The 16,419-nt window shown below is 42.6% G+C and overlaps 1 long non-coding RNA gene and 1 pseudogene across 2 annotated transcripts in view; both read right to left on the reverse strand.

Moving 5' to 3' along the window:
- The window catches only part of LOC309527287 (vomeronasal type-2 receptor 26-like), a 63,018-nt pseudogene extending 47,411 nt beyond the window's left edge, over window positions 1-15,607 (reverse strand). The window contains exons 1-2 of the transcript XR_014224680.1: window positions 15,564-15,607; window positions 1,876-2,167 (exon numbers count right to left, since the gene is read on the reverse strand). The product of XR_014224680.1 is annotated as a vomeronasal type-2 receptor 26-like (transcript). The remainder of the gene's footprint in view (window positions 1-1,875; window positions 2,168-15,563) is intronic.
- LOC309527459 lies at window positions 7,011-11,262 on the reverse strand. The gene is made up of 3 exons (XR_014217240.1): window positions 10,739-11,262; window positions 7,845-8,072; window positions 7,011-7,149 (listed from the first exon to the last, which is right to left on the reverse strand). It is a non-coding gene; the product is annotated as an uncharacterized lncRNA (long non-coding RNA).
- Window positions 15,608-16,419: the final 812 nt, after the last annotated feature.

Here is a 16,419-nt window from a genome sequence, read left to right on the forward strand (position 1 = left end):
CTGCTAGCGATTGAAGCAGACATGAACTTTGGGGTTCTGCACTGTAAAAAGTTTGCATCTAAAGAAAACCTGTAAAAGACAGGTCTGAGTCCTGCCTGGTTACTCGTGAGCAGTCACCCTTGCCATCTGACAGTTGGGGCTGTTCTGGGATTAAGAAGTTTTAGGGCAATACTCAACCAGTGACTAGTAGTGTGGGAAGCTGTCCCATTTTTCCTAGACTGTTTTCCAGATTTAAAATCCCCACCCATCTCACAAAGCTGTTTGCTCTTTGAGAGGAAACATTCCTTTACCATATAGGCCAGGGGTTCCCAAAGGGATGCCTTCCAGATGATATTCAACTCCAACTCCCATGAGCCAATGGGAGCACATGGGTCAGGGAGTTGTAGGGCACCACATGGGCTACTGCTGATATAGGTAGGGAAGCTACTTAAACCAGTGGTTTTCAGAGAATGAGTCAGAGATTTGGGTGATTGGGTCAGAGCAGAGGGACCTCATATGTCCAGAAAGTTGTTCAACAGTGGAACAGACATCTTTGGGAGGTGATGGACTCTCTTTCCTTGGATGTTTTTAAGCAGGGGTTGGATGGTCATCTGTCATGGATGCTTTAGTTGAGATTCCTGCATTGCGGGGGGTTGGACTAGATGACCCCCTGGGTCCCTTCCACACTGGCAGAGAAAGGGGGGCAGTGGGGGTGGACTGCCTCCCCCACCCGGGAGCGTGGGGCAACGGGACTACCAAAGTTCACCCAACCATATTTACAGCACCTAAGAGACTCTGCTGCTGCCGCCGCCGCTGCTCTTGCAGCGACCAGCAATTCCTGGGGGGAGAAGGCGGCTCTCCAAGCCAGATGTTTCCTAGCTTATGCTTGCCCACCCACTGCCACCCACACACCTTCAAGGACCAATGAGGAGTCCGACGCTGCCCTACCTGGACGCCCCTGGATGCAAATATGGCATCCACTGAGCAAGGGGAGGGACAGAAGGTGCCTAGATAGAGGCCCCTAGGAAAGTTAGGAAAATAAAGATTTAAGTACTTATGCTCACAAGGTAAATAAACCAGAAAACAACATTTGCAAGTGTATCTTATTTTTGCTTCTTTTAATAATTTCAATGGGGGGGGACAAAAACATGTCCGCACCGGGTACCATCTGACCTTGCTACGCCACTGATTGAGTGTTAGCTCACTTGAGTGTTAGTTTCACATGAGTTTTGTTTTCCTGCCCAATATTTATTTATCCTCCATCTTAAAAGTCCCAGAGCAGGTTACAAAAATAGGCTCGTGTAAAGCCACCCCTGAGATGGCTTCTAGAGGCTGCATTTCCGAACCACCAAGATACGATTCCTGCCCCGTGTAAATTGCTGTTTTCCTATTCATTTATTTTTTAAAAAAAAGAGGTGCTGGAACTCAGCATGAACACCTTTCTTTTCCTCTTAGAAGGTGCCGGCTGGAAAAAAAGCCTGTTTCCCCTTTGTAAGTGTAAAGTACTTAGCAGCTCCTGTGAACCTCCTGTTGTAGCTTCTGAGATGCGTTTGTATTTCCGAAAGGTTTGTTCCCCCCTTAGACTGCTCTAATGGTGACTCTCTTTCTGGAATAAATCTTCACCCAGCAGGACAAATCCTTCAACCTAAGAGGCGGCTCCTGGATCAGGCCAACGCCTCATCTAGCCCAGCATCCCGTTCACACAGTGGCCGGCCAGATGATTGTAGGAAACCAGCAAGCACAGCATGAGCACGAAAGCACTCCTGCCCCATCATAGCTGTCAACTTTACCCTTTTATTGTGAGGAATCCTGTTCGGAATAAGGGAATTTCCCTTAAAAAGGGGGGAAAGTTGACAGCTATGTGCCTCATATGATTCCCAGCAAGTGTATTCACACCTGGGGGATTTTGTAGCTTTCCAGCATATTTGAAATCTGGAGTGAGGTGTCAGAGTTGACCCCTTCAATGAAAACCAAGGGCTTCTCTCTTCCGCAGTGGTAGTTTGGGACATTGGCCCTCCCAGGAGAGAGCAGATCTAGAGTGGCGTCATAGGTCATCCTTGCATTGAAATAATTCTCATAGATGTCATAGCCCAGGGTGATGTTGGGTAAGATCCCGGGGTCCTGATTAATCTCATGGATGGCGATCATGAAGGACAGGAGATACCAGTATGCTACCATATCTGCTGCCCTGCGACAAAGCATGAAGCCTAATGTCAGTCTCCGTTCAGTGAAAAGTGTCAAGTCCCTGCTTTCTTAACCCTATAAGAAATTGCAGCCACAAGAATGAAGCAAAATAGAACATCCACATCACATAATCAGTCATTTGTGAGTTTGTTGGAAGGTGAACCGCTGCTTGCCAGTTAAAGGGAGATAGAGGCATATTTGAGCACTTGCGTGCTGGAAGCAGAGAGTGAATACAACTCTCAAATATATTGAGCAAAAGTTTGTAAAAGGACGGAGCACTAGTTCAAGGGGAGTGGTAGGTTATAAGAGTTTGTTTCCTTATTTTTAAAAAAGGAAGAGGAGATGTAAAATAGAGATCTTTATAAGTCATATGATTCCTGCTTCTAATTGTTATTGCTGTTCTTATCCTATTTAGTACCCACCTTTCACGCTAAGGTCCCAGGGCAGGTGAACTGTACTGGCTGCCAGTTGATTTCTAGACTCAATTCAATGTGATTATATGTTAACTTTATAAATACATTGCGACAATTTAATAGTTTTACTCCTGTTCCTTTCAGAGGAGTGCAGATCAGGCCATCTTTACATGTCCCAAGTTAAGAAGTTGGGATGCAGATGATCTCTGGCTCTTCATGATTCACCATCAATTTGTTTCTTTCCGATGGAAAAAGCAGGAAGGGAATCAATGCACATGCATTTTGTGTCTTCAATGGGCAAGATCTAGAAAGCACAACTTATCCCTGGCATAAAAGCATTACAGGCTTGGACAATCACAGCTGAGCATCATAGTATTAAACAAGGTTCAATGTAGATGCCTACCCATTAATCACAATTTTGTCTGCTGTGCAGAAATTGCATGGGGGAAATGCAGCGTACCTTATAATGTAAATGTAAGGTGGGGCAAGGAAATGGTGTCCAATATGAACAATTTGTAATGTAGATATGACCCCGCTTATGAGGTGGTCTCCTGGTTCATAATAATTCATTGCATCTGGATGGTCCCTTCTCAAGTTCAATGGGCATTTTGCTTTCCGCATCCTAGAAGCTGCACAGGGAAGCAGCAGCAACAACAACAACAGCATGAATAAGAGCCTCACTCTGGGTCTGCCTCCTGTCATTACATCTGTTGTCACTACTCTCAACTTAGCAAGAAACTGAGAGTCTCCAGCAAGACTGAAGCCCCAGTGACATTGAGAGGAAAGGGACGATACGAAGCTTTCATACTGGCAAAAACCCTGCCTGCCTGGAAGATAAGTCAAAGCCCTCGATGGCACATGAGGCCTTTAAATATGCAGCAAGCATTTCAAGGTCTCATTTCTGAAATATCTGTTCTTTGTGTCAAAAGTGGGTACATTGCTTGAGTTTTGCCAAGGAATAAATCACTATGGTTATGATAGGTATGTGGGGAATAATCCTCTCTGGAATCACTGTGGAGCTTGAGGAGCAGCTGCAGAGCTGGAAGAAAACATTCCAATCTGTTTTCTGATGCTCTGGAGGGTAGGACTCGAACCAGTGGCTTCAAGTTAAAGGAAAGGAGACTCCAACTAAAAATCAGGAAAAACTTTCTGACAGTAAGAGCTGTTTGAGAGTGGAATGGTCCCCCTTTGGAGGTTGTGGACTTTCCTTCCTTGGAGGTTCTTAAGCAGAGTTTGGATGGGCATCTGTCTTGGGTGCGTTAGTTGAAATTTCTGCATTGCAAGGGGTTGGACTAGATGACCCTTGGAGTCCCTTCCAACTCTGCACTTCCATAATGCTATGATTCTATGTTCACAATATCTCACTGCTGTGGCAAAATGTGATCCTAGAATGACAATTATTTAAGATACATCACCACATAAGCCAGGATGGATCCAAACTTGAAGCTTTCACTGCTAGGCCGCATTGCTGCGATAAAAATGAATGTATTGCCTAGAATGTTGTTTTTGTTTCAAATACTGCAAATTTTTGGATAAAATGGATTGTTTCAAGAAGTGGCAGAGAGACATTTCTAGATTTGTCTGGCAGGGCAAGAAGCCTAGAATAAAATTCAAAATACTAACGGACGCAGAGGAAAGAGGTGGATTTGCCCTGCCAGACCTTAAACTTTATTATGAATCAGCAGCTTTTTGCTGGCTAAAAGAATGGCTGCTTCTTGGAAACACAGACATTTTGTACTTAGAAGGTTTTAATAATGTATTTGGATGGCATGCATACTTGTGGTATGATAAGGTCAAAGCATATAAAGCATTTAAAAATGATATTGTCAGGAAAGCATTGTTTAATGTCTGGATGAGATATAAGGACCTACTTGAAAATAAAACCCCAAGGTGGCTGTCACCGATGGAAGCAAAGGCTCAGAAAAAGCTCAATATGGAGGCCAAATGGCCGAAATATTGGGAAATTCTGGAACAAGAGGGAGATAGATTGAAACTGCAAAGTTTTGAAAAAATAAAAAAATAAAGTGCAAGATTGGCTTCATTACTATCAGATAATGGAGGCATACAATTTGGACAAGAAAATTGGCTTCCAGGTGGAAAAATCAAAATTAGAAACAGAACTGTTAGAACCCAAAACCAAGATTTTGTCAAAGATGTATAACTTGCTGTTGAAATGGAATACTCAGGATGAAACGGTGAAATCTGCTATGATTAAATGGGCACAAGATGTTGGACATAACATAATGATGGCTGACTTGGAACTGTTATGGACCACAGGTATAAAGTTTATGACATGTAATGCCTTAAGAGAGAATATTATGAAAATGATATACAGGTGGTAGATGACACCAGTCAAGCTTGCAAAAATCTATCAGGCTTTCTGGGAGATGATCTATAACGAAATGAAAAAGGTATATAAATATACCTTCCTGAAGAAACCAGAGGCCTTTCTCCTGGGCATGGTCGGCCAATTGGTGCCAAAGAAGGACAGAACTTTCTTTATGAGCAAGAATACTTATTGCAAAGTATTGGAAGACACAAGATCTACCCACTCTGGAAGAATGGCAGATGAAGGTGATGGACTACATGGAACTGGCGGAAATGACTGGCAGAATCCGAGACCAGGGAGAAGAGTCGGTGGTAGAAGATTGGAAGAAATTTAAAGACTATTTACAGAAATACTGCAAAATTAATGAATGTTAGAATAATGTCAGAATGAAGTTAAGTGGTTTTAGCAGCAATGTTATAAAGGTGTATGTAAAAATGGATTGTTAACAGGTGAGAATCCAAAGTTATAATATATTAAGTTAAAGGATTAAGATAAAAACAAAGAGGGAAAGAAATTGCTGAATTAACTAACTGAACTGGAATATAAAAAAGGGAGGTGGGAGGAGGTCAGGGAAACAAGGAAATGAAATGTAAGGCATGGAAAGATTGATTTGTTTTTAAATGTCCCTTTTTGTATTTTGTATTTTTTATTTTCTCTAATATATTTTTTTCTTGTTTATGTAACCTTTTTTTTTGAAACCTTAATAAATATCATTTTTTTAAAAAAGCCAGGATGGATCACCACATAAGCCAAGTGGCTGGATTTTGTAATTGCCTTTCTGTTCACAGATCCCTACAATGGAAAAGAATGTACAAAGAATCAGATGGCATCTTTGCTTTTTGTCGTCAGATGCTCCTTTGTATTCAGACCAGGCCTGAGTAATATAATGTAGCACTTGGGCATGAAGATGCAGCCCAGAAGCCCAGCACTGGAGGCCAACATAGAGAAGACCTGCACGGCTACCATGTATTTCCCCTTGGTGCTCAGGTAGGTGGGCACAAAGGACACCCAAACACTGCAGAAGACCAGCATGCTGAAGGTGATCAGCTTGGCTTCATTGAAGGCCCCAGGCAGATTCCTGGCTAGGAAAGCCACCGTGAAGCAGATGGCAGCCAGGAAGCCCATGTAGCCAAGGGCACCATAAAACATGGCCACAGACCCTACATTACATTGCAGGATAATCTCTGTAGGCTGGGAGTGCATGTCTGAGTCTGGGAATGGGGGAGAGGTACTCAGCCAGGTGGTGCAGATGAGAACTTGGACACTGGAACATGAAAGGACAACAGCATTGGCCAGAGTCTTCCCCAGCCATTTCTTCACCCGGTTCCCTGGCTTTGTGGCCAGGAAAGCCAGCACAACGGTAATGGTTTTGGCCAACAAAGAAGAGACAGCAACTGAGAAGATGAAGACAAATGCAATTTGTTGGAGAAGACAGGTGGCTTTTCTTGGCTGGCCAATGAAGAGCAAGGAGGACAAAAAGGAGAGCAAGAGAGATACAAGGAGGGTGTAGGAAAGGTCCCTGTTGTTGGCTTTGACTATGGGAGTTTCTGAGTATTTAATGAAAATTCCTAACACCAAGCATGTGATTAAGGAGAATAAAAAGGTAACGAAAGATAAGAGAATCCCCAAATAGTCTTCATAGGACAGGAAAATGACAATCTTGGGAACACATTGCTCTCGGTCCTTGTTTGAGTGCTGATCTTCTGGACATTTGGTGCAGAGTCTTGCATCTGAAATGAAGATGAGTGATTTCAGTACCCAGGGTCTCAAGCAGGGGATATTCCCAGCACGACCTTGGCATATTATGGCTTAAATCAGCAAACTTTTGCAAGCAAAGCAGATCCTGTACCACTGAACTACAGCCTTTCAACCAGCAGAAGAAGACACACCTGGAGTTTTCCAGGAAATCCTCTGGTAAGGCTGGTCGAAAGGGGTGGGCATCCAGCTGGTGAAAACATACAGTATTCTGTTTCCTAGGTGGAAACCCTATACATGATGGGTTACAGAATCCCCAACCTTGGGTAAAGGTTTGGGGGGGGCGAAGGGGGAATAATATTAAGAAATAATATTGTGTTGGACAAGATTACAAAAGTTGCCCTATTCCTTCTCTCACTTGCCTTCCACAGCAGAGATTGTCCCTTTCACACAGGGAGCACAATCATAGCAGCAAAGTGGCTCTCCTTCCCGGATGACCTTGACATCCCCAATATGACAGCTCTCAGCACATCTGGATTGAGGGACGGTCTGCCCATAAAGAAAGATGGCCAGGAATTAGTGGCATGCCTATCTATGCAATAACACTGGAGCCAATAGGAATCTTTTTCCCGTGGCAAGCAGTAGGTCTGGTGGAGTGGTTTTTGGTGGAGTGGACAGTTCTCCAAAGGCAGGGAAGTAGAAAGTGGATTTCCATGCCAATACAAGTAGAGAATAGGTACTGCTGTGGTGGGATGGTAAACAGCATTTCTGTGTTCTCTAGCACTCTTCACGGTGTCCTGTTGCTCCAGAAGCATTTTAGTCATGCTGGCCAAATGACCCGGAAAAGCTGTCTACAGACAAATGCCGGCTCCCTCAGCCTGAAAGCAGAGATAAGCGCCACACCCCATAGTTGGAATTGACTGGATTGAACTGGAGTTACCTTTACATTTACTAAATTGTTCATTTACTAAATTTACTAAATTCTAAACAAATATAGATTTGGAAAACCTCCAACAGAACCTCTCCTATCCTGAGTGACTGAGCAGTAAATTGGCAAATGTAATTCTAAGCAAACTAGTGTGAAGTGATGCAAGTTGAGGCAAAAAATCGTATTTTCATAAATATGCTCATGGGAATTGAAGTGGGGGTGGCTACAAAACTAAAATCCCTTTCAATCCAATATCCTCTTTTTTCCTCTTTTCTTTTGGGCTGGTAGGCAAATTAACCTGGATGGTTTAACCCACCTTATTAAACCAAAGGGGCCACACAATGGCATCCTGATCAATGGTGACTTTTACGCCTGCGGATCCCTCTCTCTCCATACTCCCAACTTTCCCTACGTGAAGGGAGCCATTGGCAAGCATCACAATGTTCACCACCTCAAATTCAGCTGTCAGGTCCCCATTCTCATCTAAATATATTCCACCCATAGAAGCATTGTAGAACTGAAAATCACCCAGGAAACGGTGAAACTGGAATGACAGAGAAAATTTCAGCATTTATATATATGATTTTTATTAAATGTTCTGTTTTACCATTTAAAATACCCATTTAAACATCTTTTTTTAAAACATCAACTACTTTTTCTTCTTCTTTATTTTATTTTTATTTAATTTTTTTCATTTTTCCATAAATTGTAGTGTCATGTGTATTGTGAGGTATACAAAGTATCTTTGCTTGAGTTGCCATCATTTTCTTTTTTGTTACAAACGAAAACAGAGAGTGTTGTATAAATGTATGTTTTTTAAAAGAATAATAAAGATTGAATTTGGGGGAAAGCATCCTTAAGATATCAATGACTTCCCTTCTTCCCTTTCCATGGTTCATTTTGCATATCATAAATCCCTGTATATATTACAGAAACAGTGGTGCCTAGCAAGATGAAATTAATTCGTTCTGCGAGTTTTTTCGTCTAGCGAATTTTTCGTCTTGCGAAGCACGGTGTCGGAAAAGTTTTGGAAAAGCTTCAAAAATCACCCAAAACCTCAAAAAAGGCTACCACACCGTGTTCTATGCGTTGCTCCTCGAAGTCAAGTTGCAACTGTATTAACGGTGTTAAGAAAAAGAAAACAAACTTGCAAAAAAAGCAAGACGTTTTCGTCTTGCAAAGCAAGCCCATAGGGAAATTTGTCTTGCGAAGCAGCTCAAAAACCGCAAAACCCTTACGTCTAAGCGAGTTTTTCGTCTTGCAAGGCATTCATCTTGCGGGGCACTACTGAACTAAATCATTCAGTATTCCATTAAAAGCTGTTTGACAGTGGAACAGTCTCCCTCGGGAGATTGTGGACGCTCCTTCCTTGGAGGTTTTTTAGCAGAAGTTGGATGGCCATCCCACCGGTTTGAAATTTACGGCATGTAATGCCTTAAAGGAAAATATTATGAAAATGATTTATAGGTGGTACATGACCCCAGTCAAGCTAGCAAAAATTTATCATTTGCTTGATAATAAGTGTTGGAAATGTAAAGAAACTGAAGGTACCTTTTACCACCTCTGGTGGACGTGCCCGAAGATTAAGGCTTTCTGGGAAATGATATATAATGAAATGAAAAAGGTTCTTAAATGTACTTTCCCTAAGAAACCAGAGGCCCTTCTCTTGGGTATAGTCTGCCAATTGGTGCCAAAGAAGGACAGAATTTTTTTTATGTATGCCACCACAGCAGCAAGAGTACTCATCGCAAAGCTCTGGAAGACTCAAGATCTACCCACTCTGGAAGAATGGCAGATGAAGGTGATAGACTATATGGGACTGGCTGAAATGACTGGCAGAATCCGTGATCAGGGGAAAGAGACGGCGGACGAAGATTGGAAGAAATTCAAAATTTATCTTAAGAAACATTGTAAAATTAATGAATGTTAAAATGTCAAGGTTCTAGGAAAAATGGGGGTTACAGCTGTAAAAGATTAAGTGAAAGAAAACAATAAGGGAAAAATTTGATAAAATTATGTTTTGTTAGGATTTGCTGAAACAATTTTTGAAATTGGGATGTAGAAAGGGGAGGTATGGGGAAGTCGATGGAGTACGGTTTAAGGGAAAAAAAGAATATGAAATTATACATGTTTTTTATGTGTTTGTTTGTTTGCTTATGTCTATAAAAAACTTTGTAAAACCAATAAAAATTTCATTAAAAAAAGAAGTTGGATGGCCATCTGTCATGGATGATTTACTTGAGATTCCTGCATTGCAGTATGTGGGATTGGATGACATTTTGAGTCCCTTTCAACTCTACAATTTCATGATTCTATGAATCGGGTGAGGGAAACTGACCTTACCTAGTTGTGCCCTCCTGAGATTTTGATACTGCACCAGGCTAGACTAGGGGGTCAAGGGAGGGGTGTTGCTACTGTCTATAGAGACACCATCTCCTAGACCAGGGAGCCTCTTTGAAGTGAAGGACATGAGACAGGAGTTGATAATGCAGGTGAGCTGTGCATAAGCAAGCTGCCAGCTAGCTCTGCAGAGGCTCTTTTTATTAACACAATATGCAAAACCAGTCAGATACATTTTGGACTGTGCCCTTTATACATCTTCCAGTCAATAGATCATGGGGTGGTACAAAGTTATTTTGGCACCTGTTTCCACTGCGTCACTTTCCCCTTGAACAATGTATAATGAAGGAGACAAAGGTCATAGACAGGGCATGGCAGACCACTAAGAGAGCAAAAGGTTAGATAGAGGGCATGATGTTGAGACAGCTGTGGCCCATCTGTGGGCGGAATCATGCTCCACACCCGGCGATCATTCCTTCACACTTGACCTTAGAAAGGGTTTGTGGAGAAACTTTGGAAATAAAAATTTTTTGAACTTATTACATGCAGTGGAAGGCTATCTTGAAATAACTTTGGATTGCTTTCTTTGTCTTCGATAATTAGGAAGGTGAAGTAGGATGATTGTGCTGAAAATAATTATGATGGAATACCTAGGGATGTATATGAATGGAGATTTAATATGAATGTGATATTGAAGGGTCTATCAGTTTTGTATGAATCATTTTCACCTACAGTATTTTATAACCTTATCTATCTCTTGCTTAATTTCTGTTACTTAAAGGAAATGGATCTACAAATCTGTCATTGAACAAATCATTATTTAAAATGGAACAATATCCATCCAGATCATTAGAGAAGGAAAATGAATACCTGTGATGCTTGGACTTTTTCATCTTCCAACCTGTTCTGACCCATCATCACCACCCTCTTGGGTCTAGAAGAGTACGCAGCATTTAAGACATGGGCCAGAGCTCGGACCGTGTTGTAAATGCTGTAGGTGTCCTGAAACAGGCTCCTTTCAAGGACGTCCTGAGGGAAACCTGAAAGGTTCTTCTTCCCTCTGCATCGCTTCTGGCCTTTCACAGAAAACACATGCTTTGAATATAAGCAATTAAAGCCTTCAGGCAAAAATGGATGGACATTACTATAGGAGTAGAAAACTGGCAGATTTCCATCCTGATTTGCTCTTTTTTGGGTCTGGATAAATAAAGATAGATATCCATGAATGTGCTTGTTCTCAAGTAGTTTGGGAGACATGTTGGAGCTGACATATGAGAGAGCTATTGTGATCCAAACTTTCCCAGTAATGGGCTTCAGGGTTTCACCCACTATTTGTAGAGTAAGTGCGGCATCGAAGGTGGACTGAGAGTCCCCATAGTAAAGAAACACATTGATTCTCCTGTCCATGGAAAGTGAAATCTTATTCTTGAGTTTTGTGTACTCATCTACTTTAAACAGAATCTTTCGTGGAATAGTTTGTGAAAAGCCAACACAAACACTGCTCTTAGCGAGTGAGAGCTTTAAGGTGTTCAGAAACCTTTCTCCATTGTCAGAGTCAGGAGCTATGAGCCCAGTCCAAGTCCATTTGAAATGCAGGAGTAGTCTGGTAATCCCTGAGCCTGGGGGTTCATCATTTGGGGTCAATCTGTAGAGCAGAGGAGATCGTGTTTTGTCAATGGAATGATGATCAGAAGCATAACTGACCTAGGAAGAAAAGGCAGATATAGAGGGTTTTATTGGTCAACTGGAAATTGTGGTCAGGGAGAGCCATATTCTGCATTGCTTCTCTGGAATGGAGATGTAGGACACTTATAGGCAACAATACACTCTGGTCAGTGACCGAAATAAATCAATTCATTCGTTATAGGCAACAATTTAATATTTCTTCAACATCTCTCCCCCCCCCCGAATGTTGTCCCATTTCCACCTCCCCCATATTTCAGACTATGTAGAGTAAAGATGTTGCATTTTCTACTTTTACCATTTGGTTCAGGGGAGGGGTCAATTTTTAGCTCACTTGAGTGTTAGTTTCACATGAGTTTTGTTCCTTAGATTTTTCTCCTTGCCCAATATTTATTTATCCCCCATGTTAAAGTCCCAGGGCAAGTTACCAAAATAGGCTTGTGTGAAGCTATCCCTGAGGTGTCTTCTGGAGGCTGCATTTCTGTCCCACCAAAGTATGATTCATGCTCCATGTAAATTGCTATTTTCCTAGAAAAAGAGGTGCCATAACTCACCATGAACCCTTGTCCTCTTATTAGGTGCCGGCTGAACAAAGAGTCTGTTTCCCCCTTGTAAGTATAAAGTGCTTAGCAGCTCACAGTACACATCTTGTGAACTTCATGTTGTAGCTTCTGAGAGGCATCTCTCCTTCCAAAAGGCTCCTCCCCCCCCCAGTCGGCTCTGATGGTGATTCTCTTTTGAAACCCTTTTTCACCCAGCAGGACAAATCCTTCAACATAAGGAGAAACTCCTGGATCAGGCCAACGACTCATCTAGCCCAGCATCCTGTTCACTCAGTGGCCAGCCAGGTGATTGTAGGAAACCAGCAAGCACAGCATGAGCACAAATGCACTCTGCCCTCATGTGATTCCCAGCAACCAGCACCCAGAAGCATTGGTGCCTCCAACTAGGGAGGTAGATCACAGTCCTCATGCCTAGCAGCCATTGATAGCCCTTGCCTTCATGAGTTGGTTTAATCCTCTCTTAAAACCTTCACTGCCTCCTCTGGGAGTGAGTTTCCTAGTTTGCTTCCTATTCAGAGAGGTTGCTGTACTCTATATGTTGTCTAGGCTAGTGTATTCATACCTGGGGGATTTTGTAGGTTCCCAGCATAGTTGAAATCTGGAGTGAGGTGTCAGAGTTGACCCCTTCAATGAAAACAAAGGGCTTCTTCTCTCTTCCGCAGTGGTAGTTTGGGACATTGGCCCTTCCAGGAGAGAGCAGATCTAGCATGGCGTCATAGGTAATCCTTGCATTGAAATAATTCTCGTAGATGTCATAGCCCAGGGTGATGTTGGGTAAGATCCTGGGATCCTGATTAATCTCATGGATGGCGATCATGAAGGACAAGAGATTCCAGTATGATATCAGCCATACTACCCTGCAACAAAGCATGAAGCCTAATGTCAGTCTCCATTCAGTGAAAAGTCCCTGCTTTCTAAGTCCTGGAAGAAATTGCAGCCACAAGAATGAAGCAAAATAGAACTTCCACATCACATAATCAGCCATCTGTGAGTTTGTTGGAAGGTGAACAGCTGCTTGCCAGTTAAAGGGAGAGAGAAGCATATTTGAGCACTTGAGTGCTGGAAGCAGGGAGTGAATACAACCCTCAAATATATTGAGCAAAAGTTGGTAAAAGGACAGGGCACTAGTTCAAGGGGAGTGGTAGGTTTTAAAGAGTTTGTTTCCTTATTTTTAAAAAAAGGAAGAGGAGATGTAAAATAGAGATCTTTACCAGTCATATTGTAGCACCCTGCTTGTGGTTAATGCTTAGCTGGAAGGAATTATTCAACGCAGCAATAGAGAAATTAAAATAATAATTTATTTGTCAGACAAATAAATGAGAGACACAGTGGTATATGGTTACCAAAGCTCTGCCCACTCTAGCCCTGATGGCCAGCACCTTTGCTTCTCCTTTGGCTGCCTCTGTCCAATCAGCCTGGTTGAGATTCCTATTGGCTGTTTGCTAGAACCAATCATAAAAGATACACCCATTTCCTATTACCTTTTATGGGGGACAAAGAGCTATATTTCCTTCTATCCATAAATGGCAGACAAGTAGCCATATATCTTACATTTGCCTCGACAAGGCACCTTAATTATCAGATCATCTTTGCCCTATTGCCCTATTGCCCTATTCACTCCAAAACAGATGGCTAAAACAGATGGCTCATGGTTTTAAATTTTATCTTAAACAGAGATCTTGGGTTCATATTCTCACACACCATCAATGAAATAAGAATCTAACATTTCTTACTTTCTAAATCCTTTGCATAATTACATTTAAGCCAATATATTTCATACATTAACATAGATAGATTTTTAGACGGAAAGGCCTTTTCAAAGTAAAAAAGGAAACAGCTTCAGAGAGAAGCCTCTTCAGTTTACAACCCCCCTTTCCCCAGCCAGCTGTTGCCCTTTAACCTTATGAAAATATGGCTCGAGTCTTCTGTTAAACAATAAATCTTACTATTTACCAACTCTTAATTAGTGTTTTTGCAGCTTGATTGTATTCTGTAATTTGTATGGTCAATATGACCTCTGCTCCCAGCCTGTAATTTCCTTTTACAACTTTGAGGTACTGCTATAAATCAAGAAGATAAACAACTGCCAGAGTACTTAGCCAGCTGCTTTATGTCTGGCATGAAACATACAAACATTTGCAAATATATTTTTAAAGCTCATTTTAAAATACAGGCCTTGATCAGATGCCTCAATATAATTCCTGCTTCTCATTGTTATTGATATCCTATTTAGTACCTACCATTCACCCTAAGGTCCCAGGGCAGGAGAGTTGTGCTGGCTGCCAGTTGATTTCTAGACTCAATTCAACATGATTGTATGTTGTGGTTCGAGGACCCGACCCCCGTGTAGAGAAATAAAGACACTAAGACACGCGATATATGGTTAATGGGCAAGAAAAGGCCACAACTTTTATTGGTTACAGCAATGGAAAAAGGTATTGGCTTAGGCATTGGATGTGGGTTATTCACCAGTAGATGGAGCCTGTCGATGCTAATCCGACTATAGGCTCACCCCTGTTGTCACCGAGGGTCGTGCCAAGGCCTCCCGCCAAGCAGGCATCAGACGGAATACACGACCCCCAGATTCCTTTAACGGAATACCCCTAAAAAATTGAAGGCATAGGCGATGGCCACACCTAGCACTTCGACACACCACAACACATTATTCCAATGCCTAACCTACCCACCAATACCACAAAAGTTGTGACGATTGCTACGAGGTAGGCGAAAAAACCAAATAGCCTAGTGCCAAGTGGAAAAACTCCTACCAGGCCCCCCAGGCAACCGGGGCGACCAACCTAAGGTCCATAGCAAGGCCAAGAACCTAAGCCCTAACTAAAAGGGAGTGGAGGGTGGGTGACTTCCCAAAGAGGCGACGACGAAGGAATGAGGCTGGGGAAAGGCTGGCGCTGCAGCAAAAGGCTGCTGAACACGCCCCCTCAGCGGCACCTGGTTGGGTGGCCACCGAGGGGGCGTGAGCGCCAGCCAGGTGAGCTGGAGGCAGGGGGCTACGCCCCCTGCCAGGCGGAGCTCGGGCTCCCGACCACAACCCCTCCCCTCTCTTTCAGGGAGGAGAGTCTTTAACTTGATAGATTGTGACAGTTTAATAGCTATAGTCCTGCTCCTTTCAGAGGAGTGCAGATCAGGCCATCTTCACATTTCCCAAGTCAAGAGGTTGGGATGCAGATGATCTCTGGCTTTTCATGATTCACCATCAATTTGGTTTATTTCCAGTGGAAAAAAGTAAGGAGGGAAGCAATGCACATATATTTTGTGTCTTCAATGGGCAAATTCTAGAAAGCAGGAATTGTCCCTGGCAGATAAGCATTAGAGACCTGGGCAATCACAGCTAAGCACAACAGTATTAAAGACAATGCTATGTATATGCCTACCCATTAATCACAATCTTATCTGCTATGCTGAAATTGCAAAGAGAAAGTACAGCTTACCCTTTAATGTAATTGCAAGGGGGGATAAGGAAATCGTGTTCAGGATGAACTGTCTGTAATGTAGATATGACCCCACTTATGAGGTGGTCTCCTGGCTCATAATAATTCATTGCATCTGGACGATCCCTTTCCAAGTTCAGTGGGCATTTTGCTTTCCGCATCCTAGAAGCTGCACAGGGAAGCGGCAGCAGCAACAACAACATCAATAAGAGCATCCCTCTGGGTCTGCCTCCTGTCATTTTGCCTGTTGTCACTGCTCTCAACTTAGCAAGAAACTAACTAGATGAAGCTCAGAGTCTCCAGCAAGACTGAAGCCCCAGTGACATTGAGAGGAGAGGAAAGGGATGATATGACGCTTTCACACTGGCAGAATCCCTACCTGCCTGGAAGGTAAGTCAAAGCCCTCGATGGCACATGAGGTCTTTAAATGCGCAGCAGGCATTTCAAGCTTTCATTTCTGAAATATCTGTTCTGTGTGTCAAAAGTGGGTACATTGCTTCAGTTTTGCCAAGAAGAAAAGGAATCAATCACTATGTTTATGATAATTATGCAGGGAATAATTGTCTCTGGAATCACTGTGGAGCTTCAGGAGCAGCTGCAGAGCTGGAAGAAAACATCACAATTTGTTTTCTGATGCTCTGGAGGGTAGGACTCAAACCAGTGGCTTCAGGTTAAGGGAAAGGAGACTACAACTAAAAATCAGGAAAAACTTTCTGACAGGAAGACTGTTTGAGAGTGGAATGGTCCCCCTTTGGAGGTTGTGGACTTTCCTTCCTTGGAGGTTCTTAAGCAGAGTTTGGATGGGCATCTCTCTTGGGTGCATTAGCTGAGATTCCTGCATTGCAGGCAGTTGAAC

The sequence above is a fragment of the Podarcis vaucheri genome (assembly GCF_965113315.1).
Source record: "Podarcis vaucheri genome assembly, chromosome: 2".
NCBI classification, from domain to species: Eukaryota; Metazoa; Chordata; class Lepidosauria; order Squamata; family Lacertidae; genus Podarcis; species Podarcis vaucheri.